The following is a 19,274-nucleotide window of genomic DNA, read 5'->3' as shown; positions in this document are numbered from 1 at the left end:
GCTGTCAGTATTAAGGAAGAGATATGTCATGCAACTGGGATACGAACCCCACTTAAACTGTGAGACGTGTGCCTTGGAAAACCCCATGAAATGGGGCTATCTCATTTTTGATGCTTATAGAACCAAAGAATCTTACTTGTTTAAGCCATCAAAGTGATGATTAATCTTGGCAATCTTAATACATTTAGGATAGAAATCTGTGGCAGCCATCTTGGTCATTGGTAAGGGTTCTTCCTCTAAACCAGAGACTCTCTACAGTAGCTTCAAGAAAAACTGAATATGTTGCCTTTACTCTACTGATTTGTCCATTCTCTTTCCTTTCAAAAATGAACCCAAAATGCATGTTCTTGAAGCTGGGTGCGTGGTAATGACTCCCATAACTTTCTGTCATTTTTCTCACGGTTAAAGGCTTCCATCCATTTGCCACCAATGCTTCCTAAGGTCTTTGTATCAAAGTTCCTTTCCTTTCTGTAAAATTCATCATTGCGGCGCCCCTGCTTTTCACCAAGCCAAGACGGAACATCCACTTTGGTGTGAAATCCTCCTTTGAGGTGATAAGACGTAACTCACAGTGTGCTCTCAGAAGTGGTAGCTTTGAGAGGGAGCCGCGATTAATATTGATGATTTTCATCTGTCTGCTCCTGGTCCCCACCCCCCACAACCTTTCTTGAGCGAGAGGTAATTTCAGTGCTATGAGCTTCTGCTACCCCTCCTTCGATAGCTCAGTTGGTAGAGCGGAGGACTGTAGCATTAATTCGGGCATCCTTAGGTCGCTGGTTCAAATCCGGCTCGAAGGATTTTGTGGTTTCATTTCCATGTCTTTTGCTGTTAATCAACAATACCTTCCGTTGATTATGAAAAAGTCCCCGAGCTTCGATAAATACTGGAAAAGAAGCGTACTCTATCTGCTTTCAAAGGGAATTGATGACATAGTCATCGCTAGGGGAGGCGTGAAGAACAGTAAAGGAAACCTGCTGATCAAAACTGCTACCAAAGCATTGCATTAGTACATGTATGCCCTTGGCAGACTTCCAATTGCATTGCACCACGGTAGCTGCTTGGCAGCCAATCACACTGTGACTTGCCTTCAATTTGAGTGTCCACCGATGGGCAAGAGGGCATAGCCAATGGAATCATCCCCCGAAAGGCTGAGCAAGCTGGAAAGTAGACCAACAGTTTACACATTTGGGGAAATCCTGAGAAGTTTTGCATTCCAAACTGAGCAAATAAAAGCCCTGCCGGAGAATCGAACCCTGATTGCACTAAGTATATGCTCCATGAAGACAGCCCTCACGTAAGGCGTGGGCAATTTCATCCCTGACACTTTACATTCTAGTCTCAAATCGAGACTTTGCAGTCCGTGGGCTCCAGAGTCTCCTTGCATCCAGCAAAACTTTAGAGGGCAGTGGAGGGGATGTAGCTCAGTGGTAGAGCGCATGCTTCGCATGTATGAGGCCCCGGGTTCAATCCCCGGCATCTCCAGGAGTCGCTGTTCTGTATCTCGGCTTTTTCCAGAAGGCTAGCCTGCCACCTTGTGGAAAGTTGAGGTTTCTCAGGCAGTTGGGGGGTCAGAACCCCACTTAAATAGGTTGCATTGAAAAATATTGTTTGAAATAGGCATAGTTTCCACTTTTCAAGAAAATCTGAGAATTTTGCTTGCCAAAAGGAGGAAATAAATGCCCTCTCTGAGGAACGAACTCAGGACCTTCAGATTATGAGACTGACGCGCTGCCTACTGCGCTAAGAAGGCTGCACACAAGCATCTCTAAACAAGACTATAGACCAGGAAGATAATCCAGGTGCGAGGCTTAAGGATTTTCCTGACTGAGACTTTATGCTGCAGTGTCAAGTGGGTTGACTTGGCAGACACTTACATTCAGGGTTTCCATGCATACAGTAAAACTTGGCATACAAGGGGATGTAGCTCAGTGGTAGAGCGCATGCTTTGCATGTATGAGGCCCCGGGTTCAATCCCCGGCATCTCCAGACTTTTGCCATGCTTATCTTGGATTTTGGCAGAAAACTAGGCTGGCTGTCAGTATTAAGGAAGAGATATGTCATGCAACTGGGATACGAACCCCACTTAAACTGTGAGACGTGTGCCTTGGAAAACCCCATGAAATGGGGCTATCTCATTTTTGATGCTTATAGAACCAAAGAATCTTACTTGTTTAAGCCATCAAAGTGATGATTAATCTTGGCAATCTTAATACATTTAGGATAGAAATCTGTGGCAGCCATCTTGGTCATTGGTAAGGGTTCTTCCTCTAAACCAGAGACTCTCTACAGTAGCTTCAAGAAAAACTGAATATGTTGCCTTTACTCTACTGATTTTTCCATTCTCTTTCCTTTCAAAAATGAACCCAAAATGCATGTTCTTGAAGCTGGGTGCGTGGTAATGACTCCCATAACTTTCTGTCATTTTTCTCACGGTTAAAGGCTTCCATCCATTTGCCACCAATGCTTCCTAAGGTCTTTGTATCAAAGTTCCTTTCCTTTCTGTAAAATTCATCATTGCGGCGCCCCTGCTTTTCACCAAGCCAAGACGGAACATCCACTTTGGTGTGAAATCCTCCTTTGAGGTGATAAGACGTAACTCACAGTGTGCTCTCAGAAGTGGTAGCTTTGAGAGGGAGCCGCGATTAATATTGATGATTTTCATCTGTCTGCTCCTGGTCCCCACCCCCCACAACCTTTCTTGAGCGAGAGGTAATTTCAGTGCTATGAGCTTCTGCTACCCCTCCTTCGATAGCTCAGTTGGTAGAGCGGAGGACTGTAGCATTAATTCGGGCATCCTTAGGTCGCTGGTTCAAATCCGGCTCGAAGGATTTTGTGGTTTCATTTCCATGTCTTTTGCTGTTAATCAACAATACCTTCCGTTGATTATGAAAAAGTCCCCGAGCTTCGATAAATACTGGAAAAGAAGCGTACTCTATCTGCTTTCAAAGGGAATTGATGACATAGTCATCGCTAGGGGAGGCGTGAAGAACAGTAATGGAAACCTGCTGATCAAAACTGCTACCAAAGCATTGCATTAGTACATGTATGCCCTTGGCAGACTTCCAATTGCATTGCACCACGGTAGCTGCTTGGCAGCCAATCACACTGTGACTTGCCTTCAATTTGAGTGTCCACCGATGGGCAAGAGGGCATAGCCAATGGAATCATCCCCCGAAAGGCTGAGCAAGCTGGAAAGTAGACCAACAGTTTACACATTTGGGGAAATCCTGAGAAGTTTTGCATTCCAAACTGAGCAAATAAAAGCCCTGCCGGAGAATCGAACCCTGATTGCACTAAGTATATGCTCCATGAAGACAGCCCTCACGTAAGGCGTGGGCAATTTCATCCCTGACACTTTACATTCTAGTCTCAAATCGAGACTTTGCAGTCCGTGGGCTCCAGAGTCTCCTTGCATCCAGCAAAACTTTAGAGGGCAGTGGAGGGGATGTAGCTCAGTGGTAGAGCGCATGCTTCGCATGTATGAGGCCCCTGGTTCAATCCCCGGCATCTCCAGGAGTCGCTGTTCTGTATCTCGGCTTTTTCCAGAAGGCTAGCCTGCCACCTTGTGGAAAGTTGAGGTTTCTCAGGCAGTTGGGGGGTCAGAACCCCACTTAAATAGGTTGCATTGAAAAATATTGTTTAAAATAGGCATAGTTTCCACTTTTCAAGAAAATCTGAGAATTTTGCTTGCCAAAAGGAGGAAATAGATGCCCTCTCTGAGGAACGAACTCAGGACCTTCAGATTATGAGACTGACGCGCTGCCTACTGCGCTAAGAAGGCTGCACACAAGCATCTCTAAACAAGACTATAGACCAGGAAGATAATCCAGGTGCGAGGCTTAAGGATTTTCCTGACTGAGACTTTATGCTGCAGTGTCAAGTGGGTTGACTTGGCAGACACTTACATTCAGGGTTTCCATGCATACAGTAAAACTTGGCATACAAGGGGATGTAGCTCAGTGGTAGAGCGCATGCTTTGCATGTATGAGGCCCCGGGTTCAATCCCCGGCATCTCCAGACTTTTGCCATGCTTATCTTGGATTTTGGCAGAAAACTAGGCTGGCTGTCAGTATTAAGGAAGAGATATGTCATGCAACTGGGATACGAACCCCACTTAAACTGTGAGACGTGTGCCTTGGAAAACCCCATGAAATGGGGCTATCTCATTTTTGATGCTTATAGAACCAAAGAATCTTACTTGTTTAAGCCATCAAAGTGATGATTAATCTTGGCAATCTTAATACATTTAGGATAGAAATCTGTGGCAGCCATCTTGGTCATTGGTAAGGGTTCTTCCTCTAAACCAGAGACTCTCTACAGTAGCTTCAAGAAAAACTGAATATGTTGCCTTTACTCTACTGATTTTTCCATTCTCTTTCCTTTCAAAAATGAACCCAAAATGCATGTTCTTGAAGCTGGGTGCGTGGTAATGACTCCCATAACTTTCTGTCATTTTTCTCACGGTTAAAGGCTTCCATCCATTTGCCACCAATGCTTCCTAAGGTCTTTGTATCAAAGTTCCTTTCCTTTCTGTAAAATTCATCATTGCGGCGCCCCTGCTTTTCACCAAGCCAAGACGGAACATCCACTTTGGTGTGAAATCCTCCTTTGAGGTGATAAGACGTAACTCACAGTGTGCTCTCAGAAGTGGTAGCTTTGAGAGGGAGCCGCGATTAATATTGATGATTTTCATCTGTCTGCTCCTGGTCCCCACCCCCCACAACCTTTCTTGAGCGAGAGGTAATTTCAGTGCTATGAGCTTCTGCTACCCCTCCTTCGATAGCTCAGTTGGTAGAGCGGAGGACTGTAGCATTAATTCGGGCATCCTTAGGTCGCTGGTTCAAATCCGGCTCGAAGGATTTTGTGGTTTCATTTCCATGTCTTTTGCTGTTAATCAACAATACCTTCCGTTGATTATGAAAAAGTCCCCGAGCTTCGATAAATACTGGAAAAGAAGCGTACTCTATCTGCTTTCAAAGGGAATTGATGACATAGTCATCGCTAGGGGAGGCGTGAAGAACAGTAAAGGAAACCTGCTGATCAAAACTGCTACCAAAGCATTGCATTAGTACATGTATGCCCTTGGCAGACTTCCAATTGCATTGCACCACGGTAGCTGCTTGGCAGCCAATCACACTGTGACTTGCCTTCAATTTGAGTGTCCACCGATGGGCAAGAGGGCATAGCCAATGGAATCATCCCCCGAAAGGCTGAGCAAGCTGGAAAGTAGACCAACAGTTTACACATTTGGGGAAATCCTGAGAAGTTTTGCATTCCAAACTGAGCAAATAAAAGCCCTGCCGGAGAATCGAACCCTGATTGCACTAAGTATATGCTCCATGAAGACAGCCCTCACGTAAGGCGTGGGCAATTTCATCCCTGACACTTTACATTCTAGTCTCAAATCGAGACTTTGCAGTCCGTGGGCTCCAGAGTCTCCTTGCATCCAGCAAAACTTTAGAGGGCAGTGGAGGGGATGTAGCTCAGTGGTAGAGCGCATGCTTCGCATGTATGAGGCCCCGGGTTCAATCCCCGGCATCTCCAGGAGTCGCTGTTCTGTATCTCGGCTTTTTCCAGAAGGCTAGCCTGCCACCTTGTGGAAAGTTGAGGTTTCTCAGGCAGTTGGGGGGTCAGAACCCCACTTAAATAGGTTGCATTGAAAAATATTGTTTGAAATAGGCATAGTTTCCACTTTTCAAGAAAATCTGAGAATTTTGCTTGCCAAAAGGAGGAAATAAATGCCCTCTCTGAGGAACGAACTCAGGACCTTCAGATTATGAGACTGACGCGCTGCCTACTGCGCTAAGAAGGCTGCACACAAGCATCTCTAAACAAGACTATAGACCAGGAAGATAATCCAGGTGCGAGGCTTAAGGATTTTCCTGACTGAGACTTTATGCTGCAGTGTCAAGTGGGTTGACTTGGCAGACACTTACATTCAGGGTTTCCATGCATACAGTAAAACTTGGCATACAAGGGGATGTAGCTCAGTGGTAGAGCGCATGCTTTGCATGTATGAGGCCCCGGGTTCAATCCCCGGCATCTCCAGACTTTTGCCATGCTTATCTTGGATTTTGGCAGAAAACTAGGCTGGCTGTCAGTATTAAGGAAGAGATATGTCATGCAACTGGGATACGAACCCCACTTAAACTGTGAGACGTGTGCCTTGGAAAACCCCATGAAATGGGGCTATCTCATTTTTGATGCTTATAGAACCAAAGAATCTTACTTGTTTAAGCCATCAAAGTGATGATTAATCTTGGCAATCTTAATACATTTAGGATAGAAATCTGTGGCAGCCATCTTGGTCATTGGTAAGGGTTCTTCCTCTAAACCAGAGACTCTCTACAGTAGCTTCAAGAAAAACTGAATATGTTGCCTTTACTCTACTGATTTGTCCATTCTCTTTCCTTTCAAAAATGAACCCAAAATGCATGTTCTTGAAGCTGGGTGCGTGGTAATGACTCCCATAACTTTCTGTCATTTTTCTCACGGTTAAAGGCTTCCATCCATTTGCCACCAATGCTTCCTAAGGTCTTTGTATCAAAGTTCCTTTCCTTTCTGTAAAATTCATCATTGCGGCGCCCCTGCTTTTCACCAAGCCAAGACGGAACATCCACTTTGGTGTGAAATCCTCCTTTGAGGTGATAAGACGTAACTCACAGTGTGCTCTCAGAAGTGGTAGCTTTGAGAGGGAGCCGCGATTAATATTGATGATTTTCATCTGTCTGCTCCTGGTCCCCACCCCCCACAACCTTTCTTGAGCGAGAGGTAATTTCAGTGCTATGAGCTTCTGCTACCCCTCCTTCGATAGCTCAGTTGGTAGAGCGGAGGACTGTAGCATTAATTCGGGCATCCTTAGGTCGCTGGTTCAAATCCGGCTCGAAGGATTTTGTGGTTTCATTTCCATGTCTTTTGCTGTTAATCAACAATACCTTCCGTTGATTATGAAAAAGTCCCCGAGCTTCGATAAATACTGGAAAAGAAGCGTACTTTATCTGCTTTCAAAGGGAATTGATGACATAGTCATCGCTAGGGGAGGCGTGAAGAACAGTAAAGGAAACCTGCTGATCAAAACTGCTACCAAAGCATTGCATTAGTACATGTATGCCCTTGGCAGACTTCCAATTGCATTGCACCACGGTAGCTGCTTGGCAGCCAATCACACTGTGACTTGCCTTCAATTTGAGTGTCCACCGATGGGCAAGAGGGCATAGCCAATGGAATCATCCCCCGAAAGGCTGAGCAAGCTGGAAAGTAGACCAACAGTTTACACATTTGGGGAAATCCTGAGAAGTTTTGCATTCCAAACTGAGCAAATAAAAGCCCTGCTGGAGAATCGAACCCTGATTGCACTAAGTATATGCTCCATGAAGACAGCCCTCACGTAAGGCGTGGGCAATTTCATCCCTGACACTTTACATTCTAGTCTCAAATCGAGACTTTGCAGTCCGTGGGCTCCAGAGTCTCCTTGCATCCAGCAAAACTTTAGAGGGCAGTGGAGGGGATGTAGCTCAGTGGTAGAGCGCATGCTTCGCATGTATGAGGCCCCGGGTTCAATCCCCGGCATCTCCAGGAGTCGCTGTTCTGTATCTCGGCTTTTTCCAGAAGGCTAGCCTGCCACCTTGTGGAAAGTTGAGGTTTCTCAGGCAGTTGGGGGGTCAGAACCCCACTTAAATAGGTTGCATTGAAAAATATTGTTTGAAATAGGCATAGTTTCCACTTTTCAAGAAAATCTGAGAATTTTGCTTGCCAAAAGGAGGAAATAAATGCCCTCTCTGAGGAACGAACTCAGGACCTTCAGATTATGAGACTGACGCGCTGCCTACTGCGCTAAGAAGGCTGCACACAAGCATCTCTAAACAAGACTATAGACCAGGAAGATAATCCAGGTGCGAGGCTTAAGGATTTTCCTGACTGAGACTTTATGCTGCAGTGTCAAGTGGGTTGACTTGGCAGACACTTACATTCAGGGTTTCCATGCATACAGTAAAACTTGGCATACAAGGGGATGTAGCTCAGTGGTAGAGCGCATGCTTTGCATGTATGAGGCCCTGGGTTCAATCCCCGGCATCTCCAGACTTTTGCCATGCTTATCTTGGATTTTGGCAGAAAACTAGGCTGGCTGTCAGTATTAAGGAAGAGATATGTCATGCAACTGGGATACGAACCCCACTTAAACTGTGAGACGTGTGCCTTGGAAAACCCCATGAAATGGGGCTATCTCATTTTTGATGCTTATAGAACCAAAGAATCTTACTTGTTTAAGCCATCAAAGTGATGATTAATCTTGGCAATCTTAATACATTTAGGATAGAAATCTGTGGCAGCCATCTTGGTCATTGGTAAGGGTTCTTCCTCTAAACCAGAGACTCTCTACAGTAGCTTCAAGAAAAACTGAATATGTTGCCTTTACTCTACTGATTTGTCCATTCTCTTTCCTTTCAAAAATGAACCCAAAATGCATGTTCTTGAAGCTGGGTGCGTGGTAATGACTCCCATAACTTTCTGTCATTTTTCTCACGGTTAAAGGCTTCCATCCATTTGCCACCAATGCTTCCTAAGGTCTTTGTATCAAAGTTCCTTTCCTTTCTGTAAAATTCATCATTGCGGCGCCCCTGCTTTTCACCAAGCCAAGACGGAACATCCACTTTGGTGTGAAATCCTCCTTTGAGGTGATAAGACGTAACTCACAGTGTGCTTTCAGAAGTGGTAGCTTTGAGAGGGAGCCGCGATTAATATTGATGATTTTCATCTGTCTGCTCCTGGTCCCCACCCCCCACAACCTTTCTTGAGCGAGAGGTAATTTCAGTGCTATGAGCTTCTGCTACCCCTCCTTCGATAGCTCAGTTGGTAGAGCGGAGGACTGTAGCATTAATTAGGGCATCCTTAGGTCGCTGGTTCAAATCCGGCTCGAAGGATTTTGTGGTTTCATTTCCATGTCTTTTGCTGTTAATCAACAATACCTTCCGTTGATTATGAAAAAGTCCCCGAGCTTCGATAAATACTGGAAAAGAAGCGTACTCTATCTGCTTTCAAAGGGAATTGATGACATAGTCATCGCTAGGGGAGGCGTGAAGAACAGTAAAGGAAACCTGCTGATCAAAACTGCTACCAAAGCATTGCATTAGTACATGTATGCCCTTGGCAGACTTCCGATTGCATTGCACCACGGTAGCTGCTTGGCAGCCAATCACACTGTGACTTGCCTTCAATTTGAGTGTCCACCGATGGGCAAGAGGGCATAGCCAATGGAATCATCCCCCGAAAGGCTGAGCAAGCTGGAAAGTAGACCAACAGTTTACACATTTGGGGAAATCCTGAGAAGTTTTGCATTCCAAACTGAGCAAATAAAAGCCCTGCCGGAGAATCGAACCCTGATTGCACTAAGTATATGCTCCATGAAGACAGCCCTCACGTAAGGCGTGGGCAATTTCATGCCTGACACTTTACATTCTAGTCTCAAATCGAGACTTTGCAGTCCGTGGGCTCCAGAGTCTCCTTGCATCCAGCAAAACTTTAGAGGGCAGTGGAGGGGATGTAGCTCAGTGGTAGAGCGCATGCTTCGCATGTATGAGGCCCTGGGTTCAATCCCCGGCATCTCCAGGAGTCGCTGTTCTGTATCTCGGCTTTTTCCAGAAGGCTAGCCTGCCACCTTGTGGAAAGTTGAGGTTTCTCAGGCAGTTGGGGGGTCAGAACCCCACTTAAATAGGTTGCATTGAAAAATATTGTTTAAAATAGGCATAGTTTCCACTTTTCAAGAAAATCTGAGAATTTTGCTTGCCAAAAGGAGGAAATAGATGCCCTCTCTGAGGAACGAACTCAGGACCTTCAGATTATGAGACTGACGCGCTGCCTACTGCGCTAAGAAGGCTGCACACAAGCATCTCTAAACAAGACTATAGACCAGGAAGATAATCCAGGTGCGAGGCTTAAGGATTTTCCTGACTGAGACTTTATGCTGCAGTGTCAAGTGGGTTGACTTGGCAGACACTTACATTCAGGGTTTCCATGCATACAGTAAAACTTGGCATACAAGGGGATGTAGCTCAGTGGTAGAGCGCATGCTTTGCATGTATGAGGCCCCGGGTTCAATCCCCGGCATCTCCAGACTTTTGCCATGCTTATCTTGGATTTTGGCAGAAAACTAGGCTGGCTGTCAGTATTAAGGAAGAGATATGTCATGCAACTGGGATACGAACCCCACTTAAACTGTGAGACGTGTGCCTTGGAAAACCCCATGAAATGGGGCTATCTCATTTTTGATGCTTATAGAACCAAAGAATCTTACTTGTTTAAGCCATCAAAGTGATGATTAATCTTGGCAATCTTAATACATTTAGGATAGAAATCTGTGGCAGCCATCTTGGTCATTGGTAAGGGTTCTTCCTCTAAACCAGAGACTCTCTACAGTAGCTTCAAGAAAAACTGAATATGTTGCCTTTACTCTACTGATTTTTCCATTCTCTTTCCTTTCAAAAATGAACCCAAAATGCATGTTCTTGAAGCTGGGTGCGTGGTAATGACTCCCATAACTTTCTGTCATTTTTCTCACGGTTAAAGGCTTCCATCCATTTGCCACCAATGCTTCCTAAGGTCTTTGTATCAAAGTTCCTTTCCTTTCTGTAAAATTCATCATTGCGGCGCCCCTGCTTTTCACCAAGCCAAGACGGAACATCCACTTTGGTGTGAAATCCTCCTTTGAGGTGATAAGACGTAACTCACAGTGTGCTCTCAGAAGTGGTAGCTTTGAGAGGGAGCCGCGATTAATATTGATGATTTTCATCTGTCTGCTCCTGGTCCCCACCCCCCACAACCTTTCTTGAGCGAGAGGTAATTTCAGTGCTATGAGCTTCTGCTACCCCTCCTTCGATAGCTCAGTTGGTAGAGCGGAGGACTGTAGCATTAATTCGGGCATCCTTAGGTCGCTGGTTCAAATCCGGCTCGAAGGATTTTGTGGTTTCATTTCCATGTCTTTTGCTGTTAATCAACAATACCTTCCGTTGATTATGAAAAAGTCCCCGAGCTTCGATAAATACTGGAAAAGAAGCGTACTCTATCTGCTTTCAAAGGGAATTGATGACATAGTCATCGCTAGGGGAGGCGTGAAGAACAGTAAAGGAAACCTGCTGATCAAAACTGCTACCAAAGCATTGCATTAGTACATGTATGCCCTTGGCAGACTTCCAATTGCATTGCACCACGGTAGCTGCTTGGCAGCCAATCACACTGTGACTTGCCTTCAATTTGAGTGTCCACCGATGGGCAAGAGGGCATAGCCAATGGAATCATCCCCCGAAAGGCTGAGCAAGCTGGAAAGTAGACCAACAGTTTACACATTTGGGGAAATCCTGAGAAGTTTTGCATTCCAAACTGAGCAAATAAAAGCCCTGCCGGAGAATCGAACCCTGATTGCACTAAGTATATGCTCCATGAAGACAGCCCTCACGTAAGGCGTGGGCAATTTCATCCCTGACACTTTACATTCTAGTCTCAAATCGAGACTTTGCAGTCCGTGGGCTCCAGAGTCTCCTTGCATCCAGCAAAACTTTAGAGGGCAGTGGAGGGGATGTAGCTCAGTGGTAGAGCGCATGCTTCGCATGTATGAGGCCCCGGGTTCAATCCCCGGCATCTCCAGGAGTCGCTGTTCTGTATCTCGGCTTTTTCCAGAAGGCTAGCCTGCCACCTTGTGGAAAGTTGAGGTTTCTCAGGCAGTTGGGGGGTCAGAACCCCACTTAAATAGGTTGCATTGAAAAATATTGTTTGAAATAGGCATAGTTTCCACTTTTCAAGAAAATCTGAGAATTTTGCTTGCCAAAAGGAGGAAATAAATGCCCTCTCTGAGGAACGAACTCAGGACCTTCAGATTATGAGACTGACGCGCTGCCTACTGCGCTAAGAAGGCTGCACACAAGCATCTCTAAACAAGACTATAGACCAGGAAGATAATCCAGGTGCGAGGCTTAAGGATTTTCCTGACTGAGACTTTATGCTGCAGTGTCAAGTGGGTTGACTTGGCAGACACTTACATTCAGGGTTTCCATGCATACAGTAAAACTTGGCATACAAGGGGATGTAGCTCAGTGGTAGAGCGCATGCTTTGCATGTATGAGGCCCCGGGTTCAATCCCCGGCATCTCCAGACTTTTGCCATGCTTATCTTGGATTTTGGCAGAAAACTAGGCTGGCTGTCAGTATTAAGGAAGAGATATGTCATGCAACTGGGATACGAACCCCACTTAAACTGTGAGACGTGTGCCTTGGAAAACCCCATGAAATGGGGCTATCTCATTTTTGATGCTTATAGAACCAAAGAATCTTACTTGTTTAAGCCATCAAAGTGATGATTAATCTTGGCAATCTTAATACATTTAGGATAGAAATCTGTGGCAGCCATCTTGGTCATTGGTAAGGGTTCTTCCTCTAAACCAGAGACTCTCTACAGTAGCTTCAAGAAAAACTGAATATGTTGCCTTTACTCTACTGATTTGTCCATTCTCTTTCCTTTCAAAAATGAACCCAAAATGCATGTTCTTGAAGCTGGGTGCGTGGTAATGACTCCCATAACTTTCTGTCATTTTTCTCACGGTTAAAGGCTTCCATCCATTTGCCACCAATGCTTCCTAAGGTCTTTGTATCAAAGTTCCTTTCCTTTCTGTAAAATTCATCATTGCGGCGCCCCTGCTTTTCACCAAGCCAAGACGGAACATCCACTTTGGTGTGAAATCCTCCTTTGAGGTGATAAGACGTAACTCACAGTGTGCTCTCAGAAGTGGTAGCTTTGAGAGGGAGCCGCGATTAATATTGATGATTTTCATCTGTCTGCTCCTGGTCCCCACCCCCCACAACCTTTCTTGAGCGAGAGGTAATTTCAGTGCTATGAGCTTCTGCTACCCCTCCTTCGATAGCTCAGTTGGTAGAGCGGAGGACTGTAGCATTAATTCGGGCATCCTTAGGTCGCTGGTTCAAATCCGGCTCGAAGGATTTTGTGGTTTCATTTCCATGTCTTTTGCTGTTAATCAACAATACCTTCCGTTGATTATGAAAAAGTCCCCGAGCTTCGATAAATACTGGAAAAGAAGCGTACTTTATCTGCTTTCAAAGGGAATTGATGACATAGTCATCGCTAGGGGAGGCGTGAAGAACAGTAAAGGAAACCTGCTGATCAAAACTGCTACCAAAGCATTGCATTAGTACATGTATGCCCTTGGCAGACTTCCAATTGCATTGCACCACGGTAGCTGCTTGGCAGCCAATCACACTGTGACTTGCCTTCAATTTGAGTGTCCACCGATGGGCAAGAGGGCATAGCCAATGGAATCATCCCCCGAAAGGCTGAGCAAGCTGGAAAGTAGACCAACAGTTTACACATTTGGGGAAATCCTGAGAAGTTTTGCATTCCAAACTGAGCAAATAAAAGCCCTGCTGGAGAATCGAACCCTGATTGCACTAAGTATATGCTCCATGAAGACAGCCCTCACGTAAGGCGTGGGCAATTTCATCCCTGACACTTTACATTCTAGTCTCAAATCGAGACTTTGCAGTCCGTGGGCTCCAGAGTCTCCTTGCATCCAGCAAAACTTTAGAGGGCAGTGGAGGGGATGTAGCTCAGTGGTAGAGCGCATGCTTCGCATGTATGAGGCCCCGGGTTCAATCCCCGGCATCTCCAGGAGTCGCTGTTCTGTATCTCGGCTTTTTCCAGAAGGCTAGCCTGCCACCTTGTGGAAAGTTGAGGTTTCTCAGGCAGTTGGGGGGTCAGAACCCCACTTAAATAGGTTGCATTGAAAAATATTGTTTGAAATAGGCATAGTTTCCACTTTTCAAGAAAATCTGAGAATTTTGCTTGCCAAAAGGAGGAAATAAATGCCCTCTCTGAGGAACGAACTCAGGACCTTCAGATTATGAGACTGACGCGCTGCCTACTGCGCTAAGAAGGCTGCACACAAGCATCTCTAAACAAGACTATAGACCAGGAAGATAATCCAGGTGCGAGGCTTAAGGATTTTCCTGACTGAGACTTTATGCTGCAGTGTCAAGTGGGTTGACTTGGCAGACACTTACATTCAGGGTTTCCATGCATACAGTAAAACTTGGCATACAAGGGGATGTAGCTCAGTGGTAGAGCGCATGCTTTGCATGTATGAGGCCCTGGGTTCAATCCCCGGCATCTCCAGACTTTTGCCATGCTTATCTTGGATTTTGGCAGAAAACTAGGCTGGCTGTCAGTATTAAGGAAGAGATATGTCATGCAACTGGGATACGAACCCCACTTAAACTGTGAGACGTGTGCCTTGGAAAACCCCATGAAATGGGGCTATCTCATTTTTGATGCTTATAGAACCAAAGAATCTTACTTGTTTAAGCCATCAAAGTGATGATTAATCTTGGCAATCTTAATACATTTAGGATAGAAATCTGTGGCAGCCATCTTGGTCATTGGTAAGGGTTCTTCCTCTAAACCAGAGACTCTCTACAGTAGCTTCAAGAAAAACTGAATATGTTGCCTTTACTCTACTGATTTGTCCATTCTCTTTCCTTTCAAAAATGAACCCAAAATGCATGTTCTTGAAGCTGGGTGCGTGGTAATGACTCCCATAACTTTCTGTCATTTTTCTCACGGTTAAAGGCTTCCATCCATTTGCCACCAATGCTTCCTAAGGTCTTTGTATCAAAGTTCCTTTCCTTTCTGTAAAATTCATCATTGCGGCGCCCCTGCTTTTCACCAAGCCAAGACGGAACATCCACTTTGGTGTGAAATCCTCCTTTGAGGTGATAAGACGTAACTCACAGTGTGCTTTCAGAAGTGGTAGCTTTGAGAGGGAGCCGCGATTAATATTGATGATTTTCATCTGTCTGCTCCTGGTCCCCACCCCCCACAACCTTTCTTGAGCGAGAGGTAATTTCAGTGCTATGAGCTTCTGCTACCCCTCCTTCGATAGCTCAGTTGGTAGAGCGGAGGACTGTAGCATTAATTAGGGCATCCTTAGGTCGCTGGTTCAAATCCGGCTCGAAGGATTTTGTGGTTTCATTTCCATGTCTTTTGCTGTTAATCAACAATACCTTCCGTTGATTATGAAAAAGTCCCCGAGCTTCGATAAATACTGGAAAAGAAGCGTACTCTATCTGCTTTCAAAGGGAATTGATGACATAGTCATCGCTAGGGGAGGCGTGAAGAACAGTAAAGGAAACCTGCTGATCAAAACTGCTACCAAAGCATTGCATTAGTACATGTATGCCCTTGGCAGACTTCCGATTGCATTGCACCACGGTAGCTGCTTGGCAGCCAATCACACTGTGACTTGCCTTCAATTTGAGTGTCCACCGATGGGCAAGAGGGCATAGCCAATGGAATCATCCCCCGAAAGGCTGAGCAAGCTGGAAAGTAGACCAACAGTTTACACATTTGGGGAAATCCTGAGAAGTTTTGCATTCCAAACTGAGCAAATAAAAGCCCTGCCGGAGAATCGAACCCTGATTGCACTAAGTATATGCTCCATGAAGACAGCCCTCACGTAAGGCGTGGGCAATTTCATGCCTGACACTTTACATTCTAGTCTCAAATCGAGACTTTGCAGTCCGTGGGCTCCAGAGTCTCCTTGCATCCAGCAAAACTTTAGAGGGCAGTGGAGGGGATGTAGCTCAGTGGTAGAGCGCATGCTTCGCATGTATGAGGCCCTGGGTTCAATCCCCGGCATCTCCAGGAGTCGCTGTTCTGTATCTCGGCTTTTTCCAGAAGGCTAGCCTGCCACCTTGTGGAAAGTTGAGGTTTCTCAGGCAGTTGGGGGGTCAGAACCCCACTTAAATAGGTTGCATTGAAAAATATTGTTTGAAATAGGCATAGTTTCCACTTTTCAAGAAAATCTGAGAATTTTGCTTGCCAAAAGGAGGAAATAAATGCCCTCTCTGAGGATCGAACTCAGGACCTTCAGATTATGAGACTGACGCGCTGCCTACTGCGCTAAGAAGGCTGCACACAAGCATCTCTAAACAAGACTATAGACCAGGAAGATAATCCAGGTGCGAGGCTTAAGGATTTTCCTGACTGAGACTTTATGCTGCAGTGTCAAGTGGGTTGACTTGGCAGACACTTACATTCAGGGTTTCCATGCATACAGTAAAACTTGGCATACAAGGGGATGTAGCTCAGTGGTAGAGCGCATGCTTTGCATGTATGAGGCCCCAGGTTCAATCCCCGGCATCTCCAGACTTTTGCCATGCTTATCTTGGATTTTGGCAGAAAACTAGGCTGGCTGTCAGTATTAAGGAAGAGATATGTCATGCAACTGGGATACGAACCCCACTTAAACTGTGAGACGTGTGCCTTGGAAAACCCCATGAAATGGGGCTATCTCATTTTTGATGCTTATAGAACCAAAGAATCTTACTTGTTTAAGCCATCAAAGTGATGATTAATCTTGGCAATCTTAATACATTTAGGATAGAAATCTGTGGCAGCCATCTTGGTCATTGGTAAGGGTTCTTCCTCTAAACCAGAGACTCTCTACAGTAGCTTCAAGAAAAACTGAATATGTTGCCTTTACTCTACTGATTTGTCCATTCTCTTTCCTTTCAAAAATGAACCCAAAATGCATGTTCTTGAAGCTGGGTGCGTGGTAATGACTCCCATAACTTTCTGTCATTTTTCTCACGGTTAAAGGCTTCCATCCATTTGCCACCAATGCTTCCTAAGGTCTTTGTATCAAAGTTCCTTTCCTTTCTGTAAAATTCATCATTGCGGCGCCCCTGCTTTTCACCAAGCCAAGACGGAACATCCACTTTGGTGTGAAATCCTCCTTTGAGGTGATAAGACGTAACTCACAGTGTGCTCTCAGAAGTGGTAGCTTTGAGAGGGAGCCGCGATTAATATTGATGATTTTCATCTGTCTGCTCCTGGTCCCCACCCCCCACAACCTTTCTTGAGCGAGAGGTAATTTCAGTGCTATGAGCTTCTGCTACCCCTCCTTCGATAGCTCAGTTGGTAGAGCGGAGGACTGTAGCATTAATTCGGGCATCCTTAGGTCGCTGGTTCAAATCCGGCTCGAAGGATTTTGTGGTTTCATTTCCATGTCTTTTGCTGTTAATCAACAATACCTTCCGTTGATTATGAAAAAGTCCCCGAGCTTCGATAAATACTGGAAAAGAAGCGTACTCTATCTGCTTTCAAAGGGAATTGATGACATAGTCATCGCTAGGGGAGGCGTGAAGAACAGTAATGGAAACCTGCTGATCAAAACTGCTACCAAAGCATTGCATTAGTACATGTATGCCCTTGGCAGACTTCCAATTGCATTGCACCACGGTAGCTGCTTGGCAGCCAATCACACTGTGACTTGCCTTCAATTTGAGTGTCCACCGATGGGCAAGAGGGCATAGCCAATGGAATCATCCCCCGAAAGGCTGAGCAAGCTGGAAAGTAGACCAACAGTTTACACATTTGGGGAAATCCTGAGAAGTTTTGCATTCCAAACTGAGCAAATAAAAGCCCTGCTGGAGAATCGAACCCTGATTGCACTAAGTATATGCTCCATGAAGACAGCCCTCACGTAAGGCGTGGGCAATTTCATCCCTGACACTTTACATTCTAGTCTCAAATCGAGACTTTGCAGTCCGTGGGCTCCAGAGTCTCCTTGCATCCAGCAAAACTTTAGAGGGCAGTGGAGGGGATGTAGCTCAGTGGTAGAGCGCATGCTTCGCATGTATGAGGCCCCGGGTTCAATCCCCGGCATCTCCAGGAGTCGCTGTTCTGTATCTCGGCTTTTTCCAGAAGGCTAGCCTGCCACCTTGTGGAAAGTTGAGGTTTCTCAGGCAGTTGGGGGGTCAGAACCCCACTTAAATAGGTTGCATTGAAAAATATTGTTTGAAATAGGCATAGTTTCCACTTTTCATGAAAATCTGAGAATTTTGCTTGCCAAAAGGAGGAAATAAATGCCCTCTCTGAGGAACGAACTCAGGACCTTCAGATTATGAGACTGACGCGCTGCCTACTGCGCTAAGAAGGCTGCACACAAGCATCTCTAAACAAGACTATAGACCAGGAAGATAATCCAGGTGCGAGGCTTAAGGATTTTCCTGACTGAGACTTTATGCTGCAGTGTCAAGTGGGTTGACTTGGCAGACACTTACATTCAGGGTTTCCATGCATACAGTAAAACTTGGCATACAAGGGGATGTAGCTCAGTGGTAGAGCGCATGCTTTGCATGTATGAGGCCCCGGGTTCAATCCCCGGCATCTCCAGACTTTTGCCATGCTTATCTTGGATTTTGGCAGAAAACTAGGCTGGCTGTCAGTATTAAGGAAGAGATATGTCATGCAACTGGGATACGAACCCCACTTAAACTGTGAGACGTGTGCCTTGGAAAACCCCATGAAATGGGGCTATCTCATTTTTGATGCTTATAGAACCAAAGAATCTTACTTGTTTAAGCCATCAAAGTGATGATTAATCTTGGCAATCTTAATACATTTAGGATAGAAATCGGTGGCAGCCATCTTGGTCATTGGTAAGGGTTCTTCCTCTAAACCAGAGACTCTCTACAGTAGCTTCAAGAAAAACTGAATATGTTGCCTTTACTCTACTGATTTGTCCATTCTCTTTCCTTTCAAAAATGAACCCAAAATGCATGTTCTTGAAGCTGGGTGCGTGGTAATGACTCCCATAACTTTCTGTCATTTTTCTCACGGTTAAAGGCTTCCATCCATTTGCCACCAATGCTTCCTAAGGTCTTTGTATCAAAGTTCCTTTCCTTTCTGTAAAATTCATCATTGCGGCGCCCCTGCTTTTCACCAAGCCAAGACGGAACATCCACTTTGGTGTGAAATCCTCCTTTGAGGTGATAAGACGTAACTCACAGTGTGCTCTCAGAAGTGGTAGCTTTGAGAGGGAGCCGCGATTAATATTGATGATTTTCATCTGTCTGCTCCTGGTCCCCACCCCCCACAACCTTTCTTGAGCGAGAGGTAATTTCAGTGCTATGAGCTTCTGCTACCCCTCCTTCGATAGCTCAGTTGGTAGAGCGGAGGACTGTAGCATTAATTCGGGCATCCTTAGGTCGCTGGTTCAAATCCGGCTCGAAGGATTTTGTGGTTTCATTTCCATGTCTTTTGCTGTTAATCAACAATACCTTCCGTTGATTATGAAAAAGTCCCCGAGCTTCGATAAATACTGGAAAAGAAGCGTACTCTATCTGCTTTCAAAGGGAATTGATGACATAGTCATCGATAGGGGAGGCGTGAAGAACAGTAATGGAAACCTGCTGATCAAAACTGCTACCAAA

General features: G+C 45.3%; 37 non-coding genes across 37 annotated transcripts; 28 read left to right on the top strand and 9 right to left on the bottom strand.

The window, feature by feature from the left end:
• Positions 1–711: 711 nt before the first annotated feature.
• TRNAY-GUA (transfer RNA tyrosine (anticodon GUA)) lies at positions 712–797 on the top strand. The gene is given in 2 exon segments: positions 712–748; positions 762–797. It is a non-coding gene; the product is annotated as a tRNA-Tyr (tRNA).
• Positions 798–1,410: 613 nt separating this feature from the next.
• On the top strand, positions 1,411–1,482 carry TRNAA-CGC (transfer RNA alanine (anticodon CGC)). The gene has a single exon. It is a non-coding gene; the product is annotated as a tRNA-Ala (tRNA).
• A 195-nt stretch (positions 1,483–1,677) lies between these two features.
• On the bottom strand, positions 1,678–1,750 carry TRNAM-CAU (transfer RNA methionine (anticodon CAU)). Its single transcript has one exon. It is a non-coding gene; the product is annotated as a tRNA-Met (tRNA).
• Positions 1,751–1,914: 164 nt separating this feature from the next.
• Positions 1,915–1,986, top strand: TRNAA-UGC (transfer RNA alanine (anticodon UGC)). The gene has a single exon. It is a non-coding gene; the product is annotated as a tRNA-Ala (tRNA).
• A 756-nt stretch (positions 1,987–2,742) lies between these two features.
• Positions 2,743–2,828, top strand: TRNAY-GUA (transfer RNA tyrosine (anticodon GUA)). Its single transcript is given in 2 exon segments — positions 2,743–2,779; positions 2,793–2,828. It is a non-coding gene; the product is annotated as a tRNA-Tyr (tRNA).
• Positions 2,829–3,441: 613 nt separating this feature from the next.
• Positions 3,442–3,513, top strand: TRNAA-CGC (transfer RNA alanine (anticodon CGC)). The gene has a single exon. It is a non-coding gene; the product is annotated as a tRNA-Ala (tRNA).
• Positions 3,514–3,708: 195 nt separating this feature from the next.
• TRNAM-CAU (transfer RNA methionine (anticodon CAU)) lies at positions 3,709–3,781 on the bottom strand. The gene has a single exon. It is a non-coding gene; the product is annotated as a tRNA-Met (tRNA).
• Positions 3,782–3,945: 164 nt separating this feature from the next.
• On the top strand, positions 3,946–4,017 carry TRNAA-UGC (transfer RNA alanine (anticodon UGC)). Its single transcript has one exon. It is a non-coding gene; the product is annotated as a tRNA-Ala (tRNA).
• Positions 4,018–4,773: 756 nt separating this feature from the next.
• TRNAY-GUA (transfer RNA tyrosine (anticodon GUA)) lies at positions 4,774–4,859 on the top strand. The gene is given in 2 exon segments: positions 4,774–4,810; positions 4,824–4,859. It is a non-coding gene; the product is annotated as a tRNA-Tyr (tRNA).
• Positions 4,860–5,472: 613 nt separating this feature from the next.
• Positions 5,473–5,544, top strand: TRNAA-CGC (transfer RNA alanine (anticodon CGC)). The gene has a single exon. It is a non-coding gene; the product is annotated as a tRNA-Ala (tRNA).
• Positions 5,545–5,739: 195 nt separating this feature from the next.
• TRNAM-CAU (transfer RNA methionine (anticodon CAU)) lies at positions 5,740–5,812 on the bottom strand. The gene has a single exon. It is a non-coding gene; the product is annotated as a tRNA-Met (tRNA).
• Positions 5,813–5,976: 164 nt separating this feature from the next.
• On the top strand, positions 5,977–6,048 carry TRNAA-UGC (transfer RNA alanine (anticodon UGC)). Its single transcript has one exon. It is a non-coding gene; the product is annotated as a tRNA-Ala (tRNA).
• A 756-nt stretch (positions 6,049–6,804) lies between these two features.
• Positions 6,805–6,890, top strand: TRNAY-GUA (transfer RNA tyrosine (anticodon GUA)). Its single transcript is given in 2 exon segments — positions 6,805–6,841; positions 6,855–6,890. It is a non-coding gene; the product is annotated as a tRNA-Tyr (tRNA).
• A 613-nt stretch (positions 6,891–7,503) lies between these two features.
• Positions 7,504–7,575, top strand: TRNAA-CGC (transfer RNA alanine (anticodon CGC)). Its single transcript has one exon. It is a non-coding gene; the product is annotated as a tRNA-Ala (tRNA).
• Positions 7,576–7,770: 195 nt separating this feature from the next.
• TRNAM-CAU (transfer RNA methionine (anticodon CAU)) lies at positions 7,771–7,843 on the bottom strand. The gene has a single exon. It is a non-coding gene; the product is annotated as a tRNA-Met (tRNA).
• Positions 7,844–8,007: 164 nt separating this feature from the next.
• Positions 8,008–8,079, top strand: TRNAA-UGC (transfer RNA alanine (anticodon UGC)). Its single transcript has one exon. It is a non-coding gene; the product is annotated as a tRNA-Ala (tRNA).
• Positions 8,080–8,835: 756 nt separating this feature from the next.
• TRNAY-GUA (transfer RNA tyrosine (anticodon GUA)) lies at positions 8,836–8,921 on the top strand. The gene is given in 2 exon segments: positions 8,836–8,872; positions 8,886–8,921. It is a non-coding gene; the product is annotated as a tRNA-Tyr (tRNA).
• Positions 8,922–9,534: 613 nt separating this feature from the next.
• On the top strand, positions 9,535–9,606 carry TRNAA-CGC (transfer RNA alanine (anticodon CGC)). The gene has a single exon. It is a non-coding gene; the product is annotated as a tRNA-Ala (tRNA).
• A 195-nt stretch (positions 9,607–9,801) lies between these two features.
• TRNAM-CAU (transfer RNA methionine (anticodon CAU)) lies at positions 9,802–9,874 on the bottom strand. The gene has a single exon. It is a non-coding gene; the product is annotated as a tRNA-Met (tRNA).
• Positions 9,875–10,038: 164 nt separating this feature from the next.
• On the top strand, positions 10,039–10,110 carry TRNAA-UGC (transfer RNA alanine (anticodon UGC)). Its single transcript has one exon. It is a non-coding gene; the product is annotated as a tRNA-Ala (tRNA).
• A 756-nt stretch (positions 10,111–10,866) lies between these two features.
• Positions 10,867–10,952, top strand: TRNAY-GUA (transfer RNA tyrosine (anticodon GUA)). The gene is given in 2 exon segments: positions 10,867–10,903; positions 10,917–10,952. It is a non-coding gene; the product is annotated as a tRNA-Tyr (tRNA).
• Positions 10,953–11,565: 613 nt separating this feature from the next.
• On the top strand, positions 11,566–11,637 carry TRNAA-CGC (transfer RNA alanine (anticodon CGC)). Its single transcript has one exon. It is a non-coding gene; the product is annotated as a tRNA-Ala (tRNA).
• Positions 11,638–11,832: 195 nt separating this feature from the next.
• On the bottom strand, positions 11,833–11,905 carry TRNAM-CAU (transfer RNA methionine (anticodon CAU)). The gene has a single exon. It is a non-coding gene; the product is annotated as a tRNA-Met (tRNA).
• A 164-nt stretch (positions 11,906–12,069) lies between these two features.
• TRNAA-UGC (transfer RNA alanine (anticodon UGC)) lies at positions 12,070–12,141 on the top strand. Its single transcript has one exon. It is a non-coding gene; the product is annotated as a tRNA-Ala (tRNA).
• A 756-nt stretch (positions 12,142–12,897) lies between these two features.
• Positions 12,898–12,983, top strand: TRNAY-GUA (transfer RNA tyrosine (anticodon GUA)). The gene is given in 2 exon segments: positions 12,898–12,934; positions 12,948–12,983. It is a non-coding gene; the product is annotated as a tRNA-Tyr (tRNA).
• A 613-nt stretch (positions 12,984–13,596) lies between these two features.
• On the top strand, positions 13,597–13,668 carry TRNAA-CGC (transfer RNA alanine (anticodon CGC)). The gene has a single exon. It is a non-coding gene; the product is annotated as a tRNA-Ala (tRNA).
• A 195-nt stretch (positions 13,669–13,863) lies between these two features.
• TRNAM-CAU (transfer RNA methionine (anticodon CAU)) lies at positions 13,864–13,936 on the bottom strand. Its single transcript has one exon. It is a non-coding gene; the product is annotated as a tRNA-Met (tRNA).
• A 164-nt stretch (positions 13,937–14,100) lies between these two features.
• Positions 14,101–14,172, top strand: TRNAA-UGC (transfer RNA alanine (anticodon UGC)). The gene has a single exon. It is a non-coding gene; the product is annotated as a tRNA-Ala (tRNA).
• Positions 14,173–14,928: 756 nt separating this feature from the next.
• Positions 14,929–15,014, top strand: TRNAY-GUA (transfer RNA tyrosine (anticodon GUA)). The gene is given in 2 exon segments: positions 14,929–14,965; positions 14,979–15,014. It is a non-coding gene; the product is annotated as a tRNA-Tyr (tRNA).
• Positions 15,015–15,627: 613 nt separating this feature from the next.
• On the top strand, positions 15,628–15,699 carry TRNAA-CGC (transfer RNA alanine (anticodon CGC)). Its single transcript has one exon. It is a non-coding gene; the product is annotated as a tRNA-Ala (tRNA).
• Positions 15,700–15,894: 195 nt separating this feature from the next.
• On the bottom strand, positions 15,895–15,967 carry TRNAM-CAU (transfer RNA methionine (anticodon CAU)). The gene has a single exon. It is a non-coding gene; the product is annotated as a tRNA-Met (tRNA).
• A 164-nt stretch (positions 15,968–16,131) lies between these two features.
• TRNAA-UGC (transfer RNA alanine (anticodon UGC)) lies at positions 16,132–16,203 on the top strand. Its single transcript has one exon. It is a non-coding gene; the product is annotated as a tRNA-Ala (tRNA).
• Positions 16,204–16,959: 756 nt separating this feature from the next.
• Positions 16,960–17,045, top strand: TRNAY-GUA (transfer RNA tyrosine (anticodon GUA)). Its single transcript is given in 2 exon segments — positions 16,960–16,996; positions 17,010–17,045. It is a non-coding gene; the product is annotated as a tRNA-Tyr (tRNA).
• Positions 17,046–17,658: 613 nt separating this feature from the next.
• On the top strand, positions 17,659–17,730 carry TRNAA-CGC (transfer RNA alanine (anticodon CGC)). The gene has a single exon. It is a non-coding gene; the product is annotated as a tRNA-Ala (tRNA).
• A 195-nt stretch (positions 17,731–17,925) lies between these two features.
• Positions 17,926–17,998, bottom strand: TRNAM-CAU (transfer RNA methionine (anticodon CAU)). The gene has a single exon. It is a non-coding gene; the product is annotated as a tRNA-Met (tRNA).
• A 164-nt stretch (positions 17,999–18,162) lies between these two features.
• On the top strand, positions 18,163–18,234 carry TRNAA-UGC (transfer RNA alanine (anticodon UGC)). The gene has a single exon. It is a non-coding gene; the product is annotated as a tRNA-Ala (tRNA).
• Positions 18,235–18,990: 756 nt separating this feature from the next.
• Positions 18,991–19,076, top strand: TRNAY-GUA (transfer RNA tyrosine (anticodon GUA)). The gene is given in 2 exon segments: positions 18,991–19,027; positions 19,041–19,076. It is a non-coding gene; the product is annotated as a tRNA-Tyr (tRNA).
• The last annotated feature ends 198 nt before the right edge of the window (positions 19,077–19,274 follow it).

Source organism: Lissotriton helveticus, chromosome 1_2 (genome assembly GCF_964261635.1).
Source record: "Lissotriton helveticus chromosome 1_2, aLisHel1.1, whole genome shotgun sequence".
In the NCBI taxonomy this organism is placed as follows: domain Eukaryota; kingdom Metazoa; phylum Chordata; class Amphibia; order Caudata; family Salamandridae; genus Lissotriton; species Lissotriton helveticus.
Note: the sequence above shows the minus strand (reverse complement) of the source record. Positions and strands in the feature narration are given on the sequence as shown.